An 18,586-nucleotide genomic window follows, 5' to 3' on the forward strand; every position below is an offset into this window, starting at 1 on the left:
GCAGCTGTAGCGAGCCAGCAGGAGTGAGGCAGATCACACACACGCACCATTCTAAGTCTGCTACAGGCTGACTACAAGAGAGGATCGATTTTTGAAAGCTGTATCTGGCGTAGGAGATTAGATCTGGGTATAATATAGCTAAACCTCAGACTCTTAAAATTTTATGATAATTATCTGTTGTCAAACAACAAACAATTCTGTTAAAAACATTTTAATGTACCCTCCAGACAGGCACTGGTTCCACTTATTTCTTCACCTTTCTTTAAACACCTAATCATCTCAGTGTGCTGCTCAAGGACATTATGGCAACACAGAGTGAGAAACATTTGTTAGTGAAATGACAAAAGGTGTCCAAGTGAGTGATAAATCTGTAGAATCCAACCATATATAATATTTTATGTCAGCAGTAAATACATTGGATTAAAGTGTTTTTCAGACACTGGGCCATAGCTAACATATGGCCCAGAATTATATAAACCTGCATCACATCAGTGTCTCTGAAACTGATTCTGTTTAGAAACTTCATAATCAAATACAAAGAGTGGGTTTTAGATGACGCACAGAATTGTCTTGAAAACATTTTTTTTTTTTTTTTTTGGTTAAGCAGGAGATATTCAGATATATTTTTCTTATTTTTCTTTTTTCTTTTTATGCTCTTAGAGAGATTCTTTTCATTAGGACATGGTACTTATGCAGTAGAGGCGACAGCATACTGTCATGCTGAAGCAGAGATTTGAAATGAAATAACAAGCACTATCATCTCACATCTGTGCCTTTAAAAAGGTCAGCTGCAAAAAGACAAGTCTATCACAGGCCTAATCGTATCGTATATAATACATGAATACGTTTAGGGTGTGTGCTACTCCAAGAGACAGTAGCACCACTGGCAACTTTGAATCCTCAGCTTTCTTATTTGTTAACTCTAAACAACTTGAATTGAAAATGCTATTATTTTTTATTGAATCCAATAATGTTAAGCTCTTTCTTCATCGTTGATAATATGATTGAACATTGCGTTACAGAGAACAGCAGCAGAGAATTGTAACTTCTAGAGGCACCATTATGTCACTTAGAAACTGCTCGAAAGTTACTTATGTACTGGTTTAGTATTGCAGAAAGGCACTCATGAAGGCACGCATGAAGAGGTATGAAATGAATTTTATACCTTTTTCAACCTTCCTAATTTGCCCAGCCTTTTTTTGGCTGATCTCCTCTGCTCAAGCTATGTGTCTCACATGTCACGGAGCTAATCCATCCATGACAATGTTCAATTTCCTCTCTCGAATATGGAGTGCAGTGGGGACAAGCTACAAACCTGTGGCCCATCTAAGTGACCTTAACAATAATGCCAACATCCTTCATAGTCTACACTTTGTGGCAAAAAACAAACAAACAAACAAAACCAAAAAAACATATCTGCATACTTGTGAAGAAACAGATTCTAATGGGTTCTTAATTAGAGTGAAAGAATTTCAGCAGTCTGCAGCCTCCCCCCAGCGTTGTGTTCATTGTCCTAATATAGCTGCCACACTTCAAACCATGTTGTGCTCCTTTCAGTGGCTTCCAAAACGTGCATCTGTCTGGCCTTCAGTGTGCCTGCTCAATATGTTATCGGCAGACCAATCACTCCACAATCATGCTCAGCACACCATTTTTATTACTGATTATTGACCAGGTCATCATTGCCTGCGTGGCACCTTTCACTGTCATCAGGTGCCAGGAGAGCGAGAGAGAGAGAAGCTGGGAATCTGTCAGCAACGCTGATGAACTGATCTACCGCTGGGTTTTGGATTGCTAAGCCAGTGACCCACAGGTGGCAATTAAATGTCAAGACATTTGGATTCCAATTCTGGTCCATTGCTGAGTCACGAGTCATGGGATAAATTCAGATGTGTCAAAGACGTAAGATCGTTTCTATTAGATGTAAGTCGTTGCCTACATCCCGTCTGCCATCCTGGGCCAGATTGAAATGCCCTTCAATTATTTGTCACATAGCGGGCAAAAGACTGGCTCCTGCAGTGAAAGATACTTACAGAGACGTGTAGCTCTGCTTGCTGCAGTGTCTGCTCTGGGTTAAATGTGCAAGTATATGTATAGTACCCTGTTGAGGAAACAGCAAATCTTATAGTAAAAAATAAGATTCATCCTCATCCCAGTCCCACACACATCTATAAAATACACATCACATCCCTATTTTGACAGTGCCCCGCTTTTACTGTTGGCATGCAAAAAAAAAAGGAAGAGGAAGAAGAAAAAAAAGAAGCAAATTTCACAGTTTTATACCAACAGGAAATGATACATCACTTGCGAGGGCAGAGATCAAGCTGTTTCATCACCATCCTCAATTACTTTCTTCCACCTGCGAGCAGCTCATCCATTTCCTGAGTTTGATACACTGTCCACCAAAGCGCACACAAAAAGCAAAGACTTTTAAGCGTATTTAGTCTACGTTGATGTGTGTTTTAATTTGTAATGTTTCCAGCAGTGAATGCACTGCATCGCTCAGAATCAGTATGAATTTGTGAGATAGTTCCAAGTGTCCTAACACGGACATGGAGTGCTTCAGTTTTGGCCCACCTTAATTAAACAGCTGAATTGATGTTCGGTTCTTGGACCTGTGCGATTGCTCATAGGTCCGAGGACTCTCTTTGAAGAAATGCCTCCTTTTTCAGGGCAATTTTCCATTTTTTCTTATCCTCCATAAATACACAATTCCATTGTTTCTGAATTGCAGCTAAAATTTCATACAAAGAGATGTCAGACCCTTGAAACTTTTTTTTTTGTCATTCTTTGTCCAAACTGCTCCTTGACTACATAAATTATATCTCTGACAGGCTCACCAGTCTCTGTGAATGTGCATTTTTAACATGCTATATGTATGTTATAGGTAAAACATGTAAGTTGGGTTGTTGGTTTCTTGGTGTGCTATCAGTTATTCCAGTGTTTACTGCAGTCTGGCATGCGGGGTAATTAATTCAAACACCGCCCAATAAATAGACATGGACACACACACACACACACACACAGGCATATTTCAGATATTGATGTTGTGAATTTTTCCATTCTCATCACATATCATGTGTGTGCTGTTGGCGTTATAAGCTGAATGTCAATGAGAATGTGTGAGACATTCTGACATTCAGCATCTCCAAGGTCAGTATTTGAATCAGCAATACACTTCACTCAGTGTGTATCCATCAAGCCTTTTCTTGAAGGAAGATCCCTGACAGTCCCCAACCGTTTGTTTCAGTCACTCAAACAAAATGATTTGAATCAATGCTCACACACTAACCTGCCTTTAATACACTCAGGTGACACAGGCGGCTGTTCAGACGATCACGTGTGCGGAATCTTTGGACTTAAAGCTGTTAACTCTGATTCATAATGTACGTTTTCACACCAGAGCCACTCTCCACTCTTAATGTCTTTACTCGGGAAAGAGTGGCTTATGCCAGCTTCCCTACAGCTGTCAGTGTGAGTCACCTGAAGTGCTTATCAGATGGTCAAACTGCCCCACCATCCTCACCTCTCAACCCTCCACTCACACACACACACACACACACACACACCGTGTTCGATAATTTCTGCGCATTTACTGAAAAACCAATAATCTGACATTTGCACCCACTTTGCACTGTGAATGGCCTCTCTTGCTCTCTCTTTTCTATTTGTCACACAAGTTGGAGGTAATTTCTGTCACTTTTCATGTGAATAATAGAATGCAGAGCTAGGAATGCTTTCAAGGCGAGAATGCTTGAATATGTGGGCCAAATGACCACATCTCCACCTTTTTTATGACAGCACCCGCTCCCCGCCCGATGTGGCCCTTTCAAACAACTGTAAACACGTTTGATTTCTCACACGATTAGATGACCTGCCATGCAAACTACTTTTTTCCAGGCGTAACCCAGCCATAATATATGCAAACCAGCACACGGTCGGCACCGTGAGCTCAAAAGAGTTGTTCCTAAAACAGAGGCAGAAGCCATTTGTTTAGTTGTGTTCTGCCAAAAATAGGACTAAAACTGTTGTTGGATGTTTTGATGTTTTTTTTATGCATGACATCTTGTCTCTGCTCTAATCCATTGTAACCGACATGATTTTGTACTATGCTTTTGATCTCTGTGAGAGAAACTTTATAGAGCTGCCATGTTAAGTCCACAAATGAGTGCCTGATTATATAAAGTCTTCGCTTTAAACTGCATGCAATGGCCACATTTATCTTTTAAAAACGTAAAGCGTAAATGTAAAAAACGGAAGTTCATGTCAAGTTGACTATTAATATCAGTGACTTTCGTTGTAAATACCTCGTCTCCAACCAGTGCAATCCTATAAAACTGCATGATATGATTGTTTAGAAGACAAAGGGAAGGTACTTAACCACAACATTAAACAGTATGCAAAATTTAGGGATGTGTTGAATGGATAAATCCTGCAAGAAATAACTAAGCTATGGGAAAAGTGATCAAAGATAAAGTTTGCTTAAATTATTTCTGTGGCATTCTGCAGTTGAGTGAGCAACTATGTCTCTCTGTGAGCTGAAAAAAAAAAAAAGAAAGAGTGACACACCGGATTAATGATGTGATGAGTTGTGATGTTATGTCCAGAGACTAAAACCTGGATTGTGTTCACGGACAGTGACTAATAGAGAAGCCACAGTGTGACAACACCTGTGGTGATTTAAATGGGATTTGAGGACAGTTTGTGGTTTGCAGCTGGACAGCTCACATTCAAATAAAACTCCTTTTCAACAAATACTCCACCAGTCAGTTACAAAATGCATTCTCATTACTGTTACTGTGTCAGCTGATGGCAGCAATGAATTTGTTTCGACAATAAAGTTATTTGCGTTTACTTTTCGTCATTTTTAGGCTCTTAGTGCTTTAATGAAAAGTACAAAAGAATTGTGAAAAATGGCAGTGAATTTAATTACTTTTTAAATTTCTCAGACTGTCACGCAAGCAGATACTCAGACTCTGCTAACAAAGATTTGCCACTAGTGAAGGATTTGTGTTGTCACCGAGGGCAGGAAAATACTATAAAAAGGACCCATGAAAACTGCATTCTACCTAAGAGTGCTGAAAATGGGTAGGGAAAAGAGTTCAATGCTACCAAATAATGAGGAGAAATATGCATGCTGGCAACGCCAGCTAATTAGTGTGGAACACCAGGATTATGAGTGATATAAAATGCATTAAGTGCCAGCAGAGTAATTTGTGATGTAAGACAGTTTGCAACTTTAAGGCCTGCCTATTGGGACCTGGTGGGAAATAAATGGAATTCATGTTTGCATACATTACTGTTGTAAAGTTTTATAAGCAGAGTGCTGAGCTGATTACACATTGGCTGCTACAAGAGAGGAGCCATTAGCATTGTTCTGCAGCTGTCAGAAACTCTTATCCAAAAGCCAGTAGTCAGGATACTTGTGCATCAAGTCCTCAGAGAGCCATAGCCAGCAGCATTACTGTCTCCAGCAGGTCATTGAATGTGCCACACAATGCTTTAGGTTCTTGGCCTTGAAAGATGGCTGCGATCAATAAGGTGTGACGTGGTTGTTTAGAGGAGAGGGAGATCGGAATGTGAGAGCCTGAACTTCAGGAATATCTCAACTTCTGTGGCACCGCGGCTGGATGTGGACATTTGTTGCCGCATACATTATCTCCGTGAAATATTCAGTGACAAATGGATTCTCCAACCGTGTTATTTGTATAAAGCCGCAGATGAAGTCCACAATGGCTTTGACCTTGTGTCATGCACAATCCCCCCTCCCACCCCTCCCGGTGTCTCTCCATAACAGATACCCTGCTTTTTGTTTACTATGCTCAACCTGAGGATTTACTGCAGGGCCAAAGAGTAACTGTGCATATAATGTCAAGGACTGTTGTCAGTATCCATACATCATGGCCACATATGGTATACACGGGTATGTTAAATATACATGCTCCGATGAAATATACATGACCATGATATGCATACAAACCCCTTGGCTGTAGCAGGAATGATAAGAAACCCAAGTTGGAATTCATACATCTACAACTCAACCACAACGATCACATTTGTGACCATCCTCTTCTTTTTCACCTGTTCACCATTATTGTGGCTGATGTTATGTATAAACATTTTTTTTTTTTTTTTTTAATTGATCTGTGTTTTTGTAGCTGCACAGTTTTGACTTAAGCCATTAAGGTCACTGTTTGCAGCGATTGATTTATGTAATGATTAAAAAAAAAAAACAAAAACCCAAACAAAACAAAAAAACTAAATATGTTTTCAAATCAAACAAAGTAAAATGTCAGTCTTGTAGTTTACAATGTCGCAAAACAAACATCGGCTGCATTCAACAAATCTTTAAATACCAATATGAAACAGATGAACTTACCTTGCATATCTTTTTTTCTACTCCTCAGCAATAGATTTCTTTAGATTTTCTTTCTTTACAGATGGATTTTGGATTAATTGATCATTTCAGGCTTTATAAAAAGTTATCATGCTGCTCTCCCTTGAAACACAAAACACAAACACAAAACACAAAGGGTTAATTTGTTAAGCAGGAGACAATGTGTGTGTGTGTGTGAGAGAGAGAGAGAGCGTGTTGGTGGGGAAAGGGTTCCCTATTATCAGAGGATCAGAGTGCTAATAAAACACAGGAGCTGCCAGGGTCCAGAGGTCAGATGCACATGTAATGAATGGAGAAATTTAACTCATCTAATTATAGGGAGCCAAGGCAAAAATCCATACTGTTACTCTGGGCAGAGCGCCCAAATGCAAAACTAATAATGTCAAGCAAAGCCCCAGCTTTGTGTAATGTGAGTGTATGTCTGCGAGCGTGGTCTGTGAGTGCGCGTGTAGGTGTGTTTGTGATTGTATACACTCACATTTGCAAGTATACACACCTGGTGTGAGCTTGCAATACAAAAGATTTACAATGAAGTGAGAGCAAGCGGGATGTATGCTGCGGGGAGGTGAAGGTGTTTTATAATGTGTTTGGGTTCGCTCGCTCACTGACGTGCCTGTTTTGTGAGTTCAATTTCTGCAACAGCTGCTTATAAGAGCTACTCATTTGGAGATGCTTGAATTTTCCTGCAGCATGGCAGAAACTAAACACAGAGGTCAATAGGCAGGGGCGTAATAACGGCCGATGTGTTGTTGTTTGTCTCCTGGTATATATTTTTTTTGGCTGTCAGTTTGTGGAATTTGGCTTTTACAAGCATGAATTGTACAGTATGTGTGGAGCTGGGTGGGATTATGGTAATTCAATTTATGGACATTAATCGTTCATTTAACAGTCTGTTTAAAAAAAAAAAAGAAAACTGAGATGCTAATTCAGTTCATGTAAAATATGTTAACAATTGTGATCTCTTTGCTTCGGCTTGATGTGAACATGGTAGCTTCAGAATACAAATAAAGACGGAGATGTGCACAGACCTTTTGACTTAATGACCACCATGTAAACAAAGGCTCAAAAAGGGCAAGCTTGTTATTGTGAGTGCACTTTCATTAAATGAGCACGGTGTTGATTAAATGATTAAATTTATGTGTCATAAGAAAACAAGGGGAAGACAACAGAATCAAAACCACACTTTGATCCATTTTTTCCCATTTTTATTTTGATTTTTTTGTTTTTTTAATTGGGAGCCATACCCCCTTGGAGGCAAAGTCATTAGGCCTTATACATAACCATTGCTGCCACATTAAAATCACATTACACAACAACGATAATCATTGCATTCAATTACACATGGTAATAAATACCCGACGCCATCTCCAGTAAATCCATTAGCCTGGGAGACACACACAACACCCACAGACACACACTTGGAAACCCACAAAGCGGGCATTAGAGAGTATTAGAAAATCTCAACGTTTGGACCCCTGTTCTCACAGACCGCACAGTGCTGCACGAGTGTTGGCACTGGCACCAGCTGTTTACACTGTCTGAGCATCAGAAGGTGTCGCAGAGATGTTTACAATCACATTAGGCATTCATGGCAAATACATTTTTATTGAACTTCTTTTTTATATGGCAAAGATAGTGGAGAGATGGAATAATAAAATAAAAGACCCAATTCAACAAAGGTCAGCAGCTGGAATTAAAATGATGTATACAATAGGCTTCAGTCGCCTGATCCCCCAGGAATACATCAGATAAGTATCATTTACTGCAGCACCAAAACAGATTTCTGCTACATTACTCTTTCAAAAATTCGATATTTCATCACTCATGTACTGTAAGCTCAGTAAGCCTTTAAGATTTAAGTTAAGAAAAAAAAAAAAAAAAACTACAGTGAGTGATATTCATATGCTGTATGTGCTGTACATCTATCACTCAAATGATACGGAAAGAAAAGAACACCATGAAATACACGGTGTTGTCTGTAAAAAAAAACTGTAGTCTCAATTCAGTCCTAGATGTGTGACAGTGGGATGCAAGGAGCCGGCTAACACTCACAGCAGGTAGCTGTGGTGTTCTTAGTGAGGGGGAACTGACAGAACAGAAAGGCCTAACAAGAGGTGCCTGTTATACAGTCTATATGGGAAAGAGTGGAGCACGCACGCACACACGCACACACGCGCACACACACACACACACACACACATAGTTGGTGCATTTCATTTTCATATCTCCTACCCTGAAACGCTCAATATTTTCCCTCCACTCCCTCGCCTGAACAAAGCTCATCCTGCACTGCTCCACCTCTCCCTCTCCTCGCCTTCAGCCCGCCTCTTTCTCCTCCTTTGCTTGATGGTAGCCTCACTTGTAATTAACTGTTATGTGGGGGATTGATTGCGGACAGCTTAGCATTGACCAGCTTCATTATGGAGTCCCTTCAAAGTGGGATTCTGGGCCTGCCAATACTCCTGAGTTTATTTCAGTGAAAGGATCAATAGCTGGCACATTAAAAGCTTTATTTGGGCTTTGTCCGCCCCCCCAAGTACCTTTGCCCTGGCTGCTCTGTGGACCTTTTCGGTACCACCGTGGTGGTTGCCTCAACCTTTAAGGGGTGGGAAGGCAGCATTAACTGACAGCTTATACTGCATTATGCTGTGATGTAGAGTGTGAGGGTGGGTGAAAAAACAAACAACAAACCGAGCCAGCAGGTTGCTTGGTTTCATGTGCAGTGTGTGGTCTACTTTTCCGTGGATTCCTTTGATGTAGGTTGATAAACATTTCATCTACAAGCAAGGCAAATGCTCAAACTGAGAGACGCGTACTGTATATATTCTACAGATATTTCTGAAACATTTATTAGGCTCTTTTCCAGATGTTGTGATGTGTGACAGGTAGTCGCTGCAGTGCAGACACCCTGCAATGTTTCCACTCTGCTGGTGGAGTACAACAGCAGCAGCTCAGCACTGTTTCGCTGCTTACTCTAGGCAGCATGCTACAGCACTCCTCCATGAAAGCATACACACATCGAGGTATCTGGGGACGCTCCCTCTGAGATGCACACTTACACACAGGCATACACACACACACACACGCACACACACACACACACAGGGTGGCCCTCTGATGAGATATCATTTTGTCATTTAGCATGCTGTGTTACAAGATGTATCTCCCCGCCAAAGCGTCAGCAGCAACCCCAGCTCTGTCCTTGTCTGGTGTTTCCCTCAAGGCTACACACACCGCCGAGGAGCCACACACACCCTGGGAGATGGAAAGAGCATGGCTGCCACATTATAAATGACTTCAAGAATCTCTCTGCCTCTTTCTTTCTCCTTTTGCTCTCTTACTTGTACACTTGCTTCTTTTCTCTCTCTGTCACACACACATGCACCTACATGCAGACACACATCAATTGCCAGCTGAAAGCATCACACAGATATCCTCTCTGACTGCCACGTGAATAGAAATGATGACCTTACCCTGGAGCTTTTGTTCTTTACCTCTCTTAACCCTCTGAAATGGATCTAACCAGTGAAATACCAACTTATCCTTTCCCTCTGCTTTACGGTATGGAAATAATCCTCACACAGCAGTATGGCTTCTACCTCTGTGACTGGATATTCTATCATTATGAGCTTTTCTTTCAGATCCTGTTAAATAATATTCTGTAGAAAAAGACATATCTTGGTGTCTCAGTCGTACTGTACCTCATGGTCCCAACGGTCGGTCCCTCTGTGCTTCCATAGAGCTAATGGGCTGCGGACTCAGCACTAGGGCGGCAGAAAGATGAATAAAAAACCCACAAACGAACCCCGCTGACACCCTGGACAGTGGTGGTGACACTTAAATAATAAGCAGTGCTTAGCGCTTTAAAGATATTTTTTCCTGGCCGTGTGGGGCTGAGGTCAACTCATTAGTAGTGAGGAAAACAAAGAAAACAAGCGTGCGTGCACACACACACACACACACACACACACACAGAGGCACATGAATCTCATAAGAAAGTGGGGTATTATTGCTGTACTCATAATCTCTTATTACATGTTTAATAAAAACAGTGTCACATTACAGCAGCCATTGCCTTACGATTATTTAGTAAATAGCCATTTCTGTGGTTCATTTATCCAAGATTGTGGCGGTAGTCAGTGTGAGTAATTCTAACAATGGAGACAAATGTGGATTTTCCATGTAACTAAAATAACAAATTTGAACCACAATACTGGGACAGCACTCTGCCGTGCAGAATTGTGTCGCTCTCTGCTGCTTTTAAGTTATTACAAAGGCTATATTATCACCTGAAGTCCCCACAAAGGATCCTCTACTCAGCTTAGAAGTGTATATCAAAAGGAAGCTATCCTCGGGAAGACAATATTAAAAGCACAAAAGAGGAAAAGATCACACAGATACAGCAACAATGCGCAACAGTGTGCTGGAGGGCATGCAGCCAGTGGGGCTTAGTTGTTAATGGTTCCTTCATGCTTGACACATTTCAAAACAAAACAACTAATGTTCCCCAGATCAGGCCAGCAGGACAACATTAGCAGGGAAAGATCTAACAGTCAGATAGGGGAGGAGATTAATTACAATATGCCCTCATCACGCACTGTGATGAGACAAAAAACTGGATCAAAAACAGTGTTTGTGAGGCTACCGGAGGGTATTGCTGGGTCCCTGCTAACTCAGAGGTGCTGCAAAGGAAATGCTTAAAACATAGCAGATTTATGAAAATAATACCACTGTGGGTTTTAATTTGGAACTGGATAAACAGAAGAATCTGTAGACTGAATTTGATGAGGACAACCATCTGTCCTACAGTAATCAGCAGGCCTTCACTACACGGTTCACTGAAGTGTTGCTAAAATAAAAATAAAAAAGCCCCGAATGGGCTTCAGATCAGGAAAGTGATGTTTGCCAAAAGAAATGCACCAGGAAGGTAATCAATCTTTAAAGTTTGTTTAATCAATTCAGAACTATACATACTTGATAGGCTGAAATAATTCAACATAAATTGCCTGATTTCCAGACTGGAGAAATGTCAATATTCATAAGCAGTCTGTTCTTGCTCTTATAAGATCTCCAGATGGGAGGAGGGCTGTCAAAACACCCTCGCGTCAAGATGAAACAGAGAAAAGATATCTATTCAATTCTGACATTTCATTAATGAATAATTTTCCCCATGCATAAATATTAATAGATAAAATTAATTAGTTAAATCATTGATGTGGAGGAAAACCAACAGGGAAGCGCTACAACTCAACTTTTGTGCATTCTGATCTCTAATTATAATCCATACTAATTAATTTTAGCATTTATGCATGTTTGTGTAGGTTAATGCTTCATTACCTCAAACCTGTATACAGTGATGTTTCTCCCAGTAAGCATACAGGCTTTTTGGTTGCAGTATTTATTGTGTTAATGGTGTGAAATGCTGATGCACGTTTTTCTTGCTTCATCATCAATTTAAATAACTATCATCACTTAGTGTGAGAAATGTGTCACTGGAAAGAAATGTAGACCTACTGTATCGTAGAGGAATCGCATCGGAAAATGGTGCAGCGAAATGAATTGCCTTTGAAAGCTTGTATTCAGCAGCAGTAGTAAACAGCTGTAGCTGCTGACTCACTCACTGGCCAGGCTTTCTATTCTTCTATTCTCTCCATTTTCTCTCTGCTGTTTTTTTTTTTTTTTTTGTTCATCATTGCATCCCACAGCCTTTTGGAAAATGTTCTGACTGTCAAATTTGGAAGCCTAACACGGCCGTTGACATTATACATACCATTGACTACCTGCTCGTGTCCTGCCTGCAATTCACTTTGCTTTCGTTTACTGCAAAAAAAAAAAGAGGTTTAAATTGAACTGGAAAGTAAAACACGGGTAAAATGTTATAATATCCTCTTCTGTTTTGGGCTCTCAGCTATTCCGTTTCCTGAAAAGTAATCAGGACTCTTGATTGGTACTAGTGGTTACTTTGCAGACCAAAGTTCACTGAAGGGTTTTGTGGGTTCACAAGCAAATCCACTGGAACAAATTAAAATTGCCATGAAATTTTCTCTGTGACCATGCATTTGGAGTACGAGTGCCTCGAGCTGAAATAGCTAAATCTCAACGAAACCATGTTTTGCACTTTGGAAAATCTTTTTTTCTCAGCTTTCAATGTCAAAGACTGACTTTGGCTTTCTATGTGTCATATTATTTTACATAGATGAGCTTAGACAAGTACCAAATGAGCCATCCTCTCTCCTAAAAATTGCTAATAGGGGAATCATTAAAGACTACTCTATTGACCTTTTAAAATGCTGGCTCCCAACTCCTTACTCTAAATCCCCTGCTTATTGACTTGGCAGCTTCTTTAAATGCCCCTCTTAAAGGAGCAGTGCATAGATCTTTTCCCCCTGCCCACATTGTTTTCTCCCCCTCTTAGCTAAGACTCAACCCTGACCTCGGCAGAAGCACTACAGGAAATCAGTATTAATAATGTCTCCAAATGATGTTTTCTTTTAAATCCAGATATCTTGGGCATCAAGTAACACAATACTCACTTTCACTCTCTAACCTCATTCTTGTCGTCCACTCTGAATGTAGACTGCTGAGGCTCGGCTGTAGCTTGAGGGCTGTGATGTCAGTGAAACAGTGGCACATATGACACTCATAAAGTGAATATAGGGAGGAGGGACTTCACGTGGTGTATTGACAGAATAATGATGCGTCGATAAGTAAGAATTAGGATGCATCAAGGAAAGTAAAGATAAATCCATGATGATTTGATGAAAAGAAAAAAAAAAGAGGTCCATTATAATCTGGTTTTTGTAGACTTTTCAAAATGAAGGTATGGACACACACACACACACACACACACATCCATATTCACACACTTAAATTCCTGCATGCTGCATGCCTCAAGAAACCAGACAAGCACAAAGAAAATCTTGTCCAGTCGTATTCTGCACATTTAGGTCAGGGATCTTTGCTGGAGTTAACTCGAGTGCGCTGAAGTTAACAGCTTAATGGGAGCAATATTAAAATTCTCAACCCATTTCAGCTGAAGACATGTCTCCAGTCAAATGTGCACAGCCTGTGTATGCGTTACACTGTGGACTTTGGTAAACACAAAATAATGAGATCGCTCACATGTTCTGATACACATCCACCTGCAAGACAACCCAGGAAAGTTTTTGCTCTTGCGCTCCCTCCCACCCTCCCATTTATCACGTCTCTCTCTTCACCGTGGGTCAGCCATTTCACTAATGATGCCAATTAATTGCAAACATTAGTGCATCTCTAAAAGTAACATTTCCAAACCATATAAGAAAAAGGAGGAGGATGGAGGGGTGGGGGGGGGGGGGGGGGGTCTGAGGTGTCCTGTGTACGCAGATAACAAAGCATAAACAAAGGCTCATTGATACACACACTGGCTTAAAGTGATTAATGGGGAAACACAGGTTAAACAGAGCGAAACCAGAGTTGTGATCAAAGAGTTCTCCTGAATGTGAATGCATTGCTCAGGAGTAGAGGGCAGGTAGCACAGGAAGTTCAAAACAACTGAGATCCAAAAAGTTTCAAAATGATGCTGCATCTGTTCACATTCAAGAATTCAGAAAGAAAGAAAAAAAAAAAAGCAGGAAATGGAAAGCCTGTGGGTTTTTGTTGAGCTGAAAAGTCTTAACTGTGAGGAGAGCTATGTGTGACTGTGTTTTTTTTTTTTGCAAATGTACGTCTCATTTTGCTTTGGGCTGCAGTGACCTGGGATTTGTCATGTTAGCCGAACAATCTCTTGTCCTTTCTGGAGACTTGGAGTTTCGAGTCTCCAAACTATTCTGCGAGATATTAACTCAAATTATATGCAGACTCATGCCCATTCTTTACACACACACACATGGCATCAAAGTGAGAGAAAGGAGGGAGAGAGCTAAACTGAGGGAGCAGCCCTGCTCCCAGGCTTGGCAGGCAGGGAGTGTGGCACATGCCTGGCAGACAGAGATGATGACAGCAAGGGACGCTTCCAGCTTCCTAGCGTCCATATCAGCCAGGTGTCCATGGACCAGATATGGGAAGTGTGAGGTGGGGGGGTGGCAAGAGGACTGTCAGAGCCCAGGGAGGGTATGGGGGTGTGGGAGATGGAAACAACACTTAGAGAAAGATGAGCAGGCGCACTGGCTGCTGCCGAAGCTAGTTGACCAGCTCCAGTATGGGCGGCTGAAAATGATCATTTACAAGACATTGTCTAAAGGCCTCATCAGATGTTTACAACCATGTTTTACTTTTCTGCGGTGGATGGAGAACTGAGGAATTTGTGCAAAACAATATATACGTGTTCCACATGTGTGCAAGAACGTGTTAAATTTTACCTTTCAGGTTTTTGTCCTTGTGTCAATCTAATGTCTAAAAGAGGGTGAAACATCTGACTGAACTAGGGCATGAAACTAATGTAAAGGCAATAGATTTTTTTTTTTAACATTTTGGAGACAAAACTGTTTTTGCTATAGATGATGCCATAACCAAAGGGATTTCTTGTTATGGCACATTTGATGTTGGTGGTTAAAGTTCAACATATGCTTGAAACCACTTTTGAATGCTCTGATCCTGAGCTCTGACCTAGGTTTTTAGGATTACCCAGAATCTGATCACTAACCAAGATTTTTGATGAGCAAGCGGCACATGGAGACTTTGTGAACAAGCTAAAGGGCCTCTGGCAATGTACAAATTACCAAGTAGAGCTAGAGAAAGGATGCAAAATAATTGCTGATATCCTAGTTTAGTTTAGTGTTAAGTCCAATTTCCTGCACACATGACAGATATATGAGCAGATGAGACTTGTACGTTGCTTTTGTGGGCACTGCAATACATTTTCAAAACCTTTTTGCCAGGGCTCAAGAGCTCCAACATGCAACATTGTTTACACATCCCTTCTTGCCCAGATTGCAAGCTGCATCACGCAACCCAATTACTGGGTAAAGCCCTAGCTTAGTCTTCCCAGAGTTCTGAACTGTGTCTTACATCCATCTGGGGCCCCAGAGACTTTTCTTTCGGCTCTCCACCAACATCATTCAAACCACACGCTCCACCCTGGCTTAGGTTGCCTTCCCACTGCTATATAACGCCAGCTACAGCCCCCCTGCTGACCAACAACCCAGCACACCAGCAAAACTGGGTTCTTAGAAAATGGAGACACGAATATGACGCAGCAAGACATCTCATTACAGTAGTAGAAGCTTTTCTGCTGGTGTTTGCCCAGGCTCAGATCATCAGACGAGGAGAGAGATTGCATGAGCTTGGCTCCCCATTTTTTTTTTCCACTGAGCAGGAGGAGGGAACGAAATCGCGAGGAAAAACGAGGGAACGCAAAGAAGAAGCGAGCGCGGACGGTGGAGCCGAAAATGGTTTGCAGCAGAGGTACTGCAGTGAGGTTGCACCTGGAGCAAGAAGAGGAAGAAGTAACGTGAAGATGGGTTAGGTGTGGGGGCAGGTGAGAGGTGACAAAGCCACTGAAGCTGAGCAGAGGTTGACTGGGGTTGAAGCCACACTGTAAGCTCTTCTTTCCCCTGAGACAGGCAGAGTTAGGGACTGGGATGGGACTAGGTTATGGGGAAGGACCTGGGGCCATTTCATTACAGAAAGTGTCTGTCCAGAAGATGGGAAAAGGATTATCCCGCAAACAGGATTTATTGGAGGGGATAATTCATTGGCTGAACCCACAGTGAGAAAGTGCCATATAGGTTGAGGTTACAATATCGCTTCATTCACAGCTCCCAACTGCCTGATTTTCAGCAATGTATGTGCCTGAGTGTATGTTGGTGTTTGTGAGTTTCTTCAGAAACAAGTAAGAGCATTTGCGGGGAAGTGGATATGTTTGCGGGTCTGTTGGCACGGGTTTGCTTGCAGTTCTCTGCTAAGGATAATACAGAGACGTTTGCTTGCCATAGGGGTTGAGACGTGATTAGTTTTTCCTTCTACTGGTTGCATTATGAGGCACAGAGTGAGACTTTTTTGCTGATTTAACAGATAGTAGAAATAATTAAAAGCAAAATACCCGTCACAATCACTTAGGTGACAAGACACGCATCCCAAATGCAAAGAAACAAAATGCACTTTCTTTCATTCATGGGGAATATGTACATTGTACGTATTGTCCTTCCCCATTTGTAGTCTGTTAGAAAACAGCTGAGGTGTGAAAACCAGAAAACAAAATATGAATTGGGACTCATTTGCTGTCTTTGGGCCTGCAGGGCACTTGACAAAACAATGATGGAGACATCGAGGAACACTGTGGAGATTTGCATTTAACAAACTGGTGTCTCCTGGCCTGTCATGTTATATTAATGCTAGAGGAAGATTGCCACATTCTGGCCCATCCTAATGTGGTAATAAGACAACTGACTCCACAAAGTGGCGCTTTCATTTTCTGGCTCATGGAGGAAGAGGATGAGACGACAGCTCTGAGCACTCTGGCAGCAGGGAAAGATGTCTTTACATCTTTATAATTGTTTAATTTACAGCATGACCACTTCTACTGTCCGTGGTAATAGCCCTCACTTTGTCCATTGGCAAACTGGATTGACCGCCAACTCTTTGGCTGAGGATAGCAATCCGTTCAAACTGCTGTGTGCATCTCAAATCCAGACATTTATGTCTTCTTCGCTTTCATATTTTTCTGAGGATTGCAAAAATGAGTCTGAAATCATTCCCTTAAAAGGCCGTTGATTGAGGTGCCGGGGTCTGTAATTTGCAATTAACGAACGGGCTCTGGAATTTGATTTGGGTCAAGGTCCCAATTTGCATACTCCTTCGTGACTAGCAGAGAGAGTCCAGGGGTGCTCTCTCTCGATGACAGTGTCTCTTTGTCTGATTTATGTTCAGCGGTCATGGCGGGGAGAAAACGCAAAACCATACCGCCCTGCTCTGCCTCAATGAGCTTCTTGTGACTCGTCACGCTCTTGCAGTTAATGAATTCTGAGCGCAAGCTGTGATTTCCATTGGTTCATCTCAATTGCCTGCTAATGGCAGGGTCGTTAGGCCAGGGATATAGCTCAGTCCACCAGCAGTCTCCATGGTTGGTTACTGTATAGGCTTTGAGATGTGACCTGTGGAGACAGCTTCCTCTTTCCTTTACAAACATCCCTGGTCTGCCAAAAGTACTGAATCATCCTATCTATCTGTTGCAGCAGCTGTAATGGTGTCCAAATAAAACCAAATTTAACCAGATAAAATAAGTCAAGAATCATAGCTAAATCTAAATTTTGGAATTTGTAACTTCAATCTAAGGCAATAGGACTTTCAAGCGTCTACAACTACAACCAGGATGATTGGATGTCCATGTCGGATCGAATTGGATCTGATTACTTACTTACTTACCGATTACACATCTGATTTGTCTTGCATCCATTTCTGAATTTATACACCCAGGTAAGGAACCGGTGACTTTGCTTGCAGTCTGTTGATAGCTGAGTCATCCAACAAAAATGTTCTTAATGGAAAATGCGTGAGCACTACAATGTGCACTACTATGAATGACTTTGGGAATTGCTTTATAATGTAATGATTCAACAGACCACTGCAACATGACCCTGAAATAACACTTGAATTCAAGTAGATATTTTGTGCACTTTGCATTGACAGCATCATTTTTGAATGCACACACACATTCACCTGTGTCTGTAAACAGACTGTCAGGTGTAATTCTCTTTCTTGAGAGAACTATGAAGTCTCATGACAAGATGCTTGAAGTGGAGCAGGACAAAAGAGAGATCTGCTCCCACGCCGATAATCTTTGGGCCTCTATTTGAAGTACACTCAGGCCCTGCTGATGGAGTAAGTTCCTCACAGTGGGGGAGGATAGGACAGTGGGTTGCTGCCCTTGAGAACCGATGGCTTTCATACTGTTGACTGTATGTTGCATGTATCTCCCACGTCCTCTGGTTTCTTAACATAAAAGAAAAAAGACAGTTGTAGATCAAAGCCATGGTATCAGAGAAAATGCAGACAACGGTGTCATGTCGCAACATGTTCCCTCTCACAGCTTGAGTTCCAGTTGGGCTCATCATTTATAAGATACAGGGATTGTCACTTTTTTTGAAATAACGAGTTTGCAAGTGTTCAAGCTAACACATAGATCCAGTGAATGTATTCAAATGCAACCCAGCTGAGTGATGAGTTAATGTTCTTCTTATCTTATGGTCTGCCACTCAGGATGCAGGACTT

Source organism: Echeneis naucrates, chromosome 5 (genome assembly GCF_900963305.1).
Source record: "Echeneis naucrates chromosome 5, fEcheNa1.1, whole genome shotgun sequence".
Classification (NCBI taxonomy): Eukaryota; Metazoa; Chordata; class Actinopteri; order Carangiformes; family Echeneidae; genus Echeneis; species Echeneis naucrates.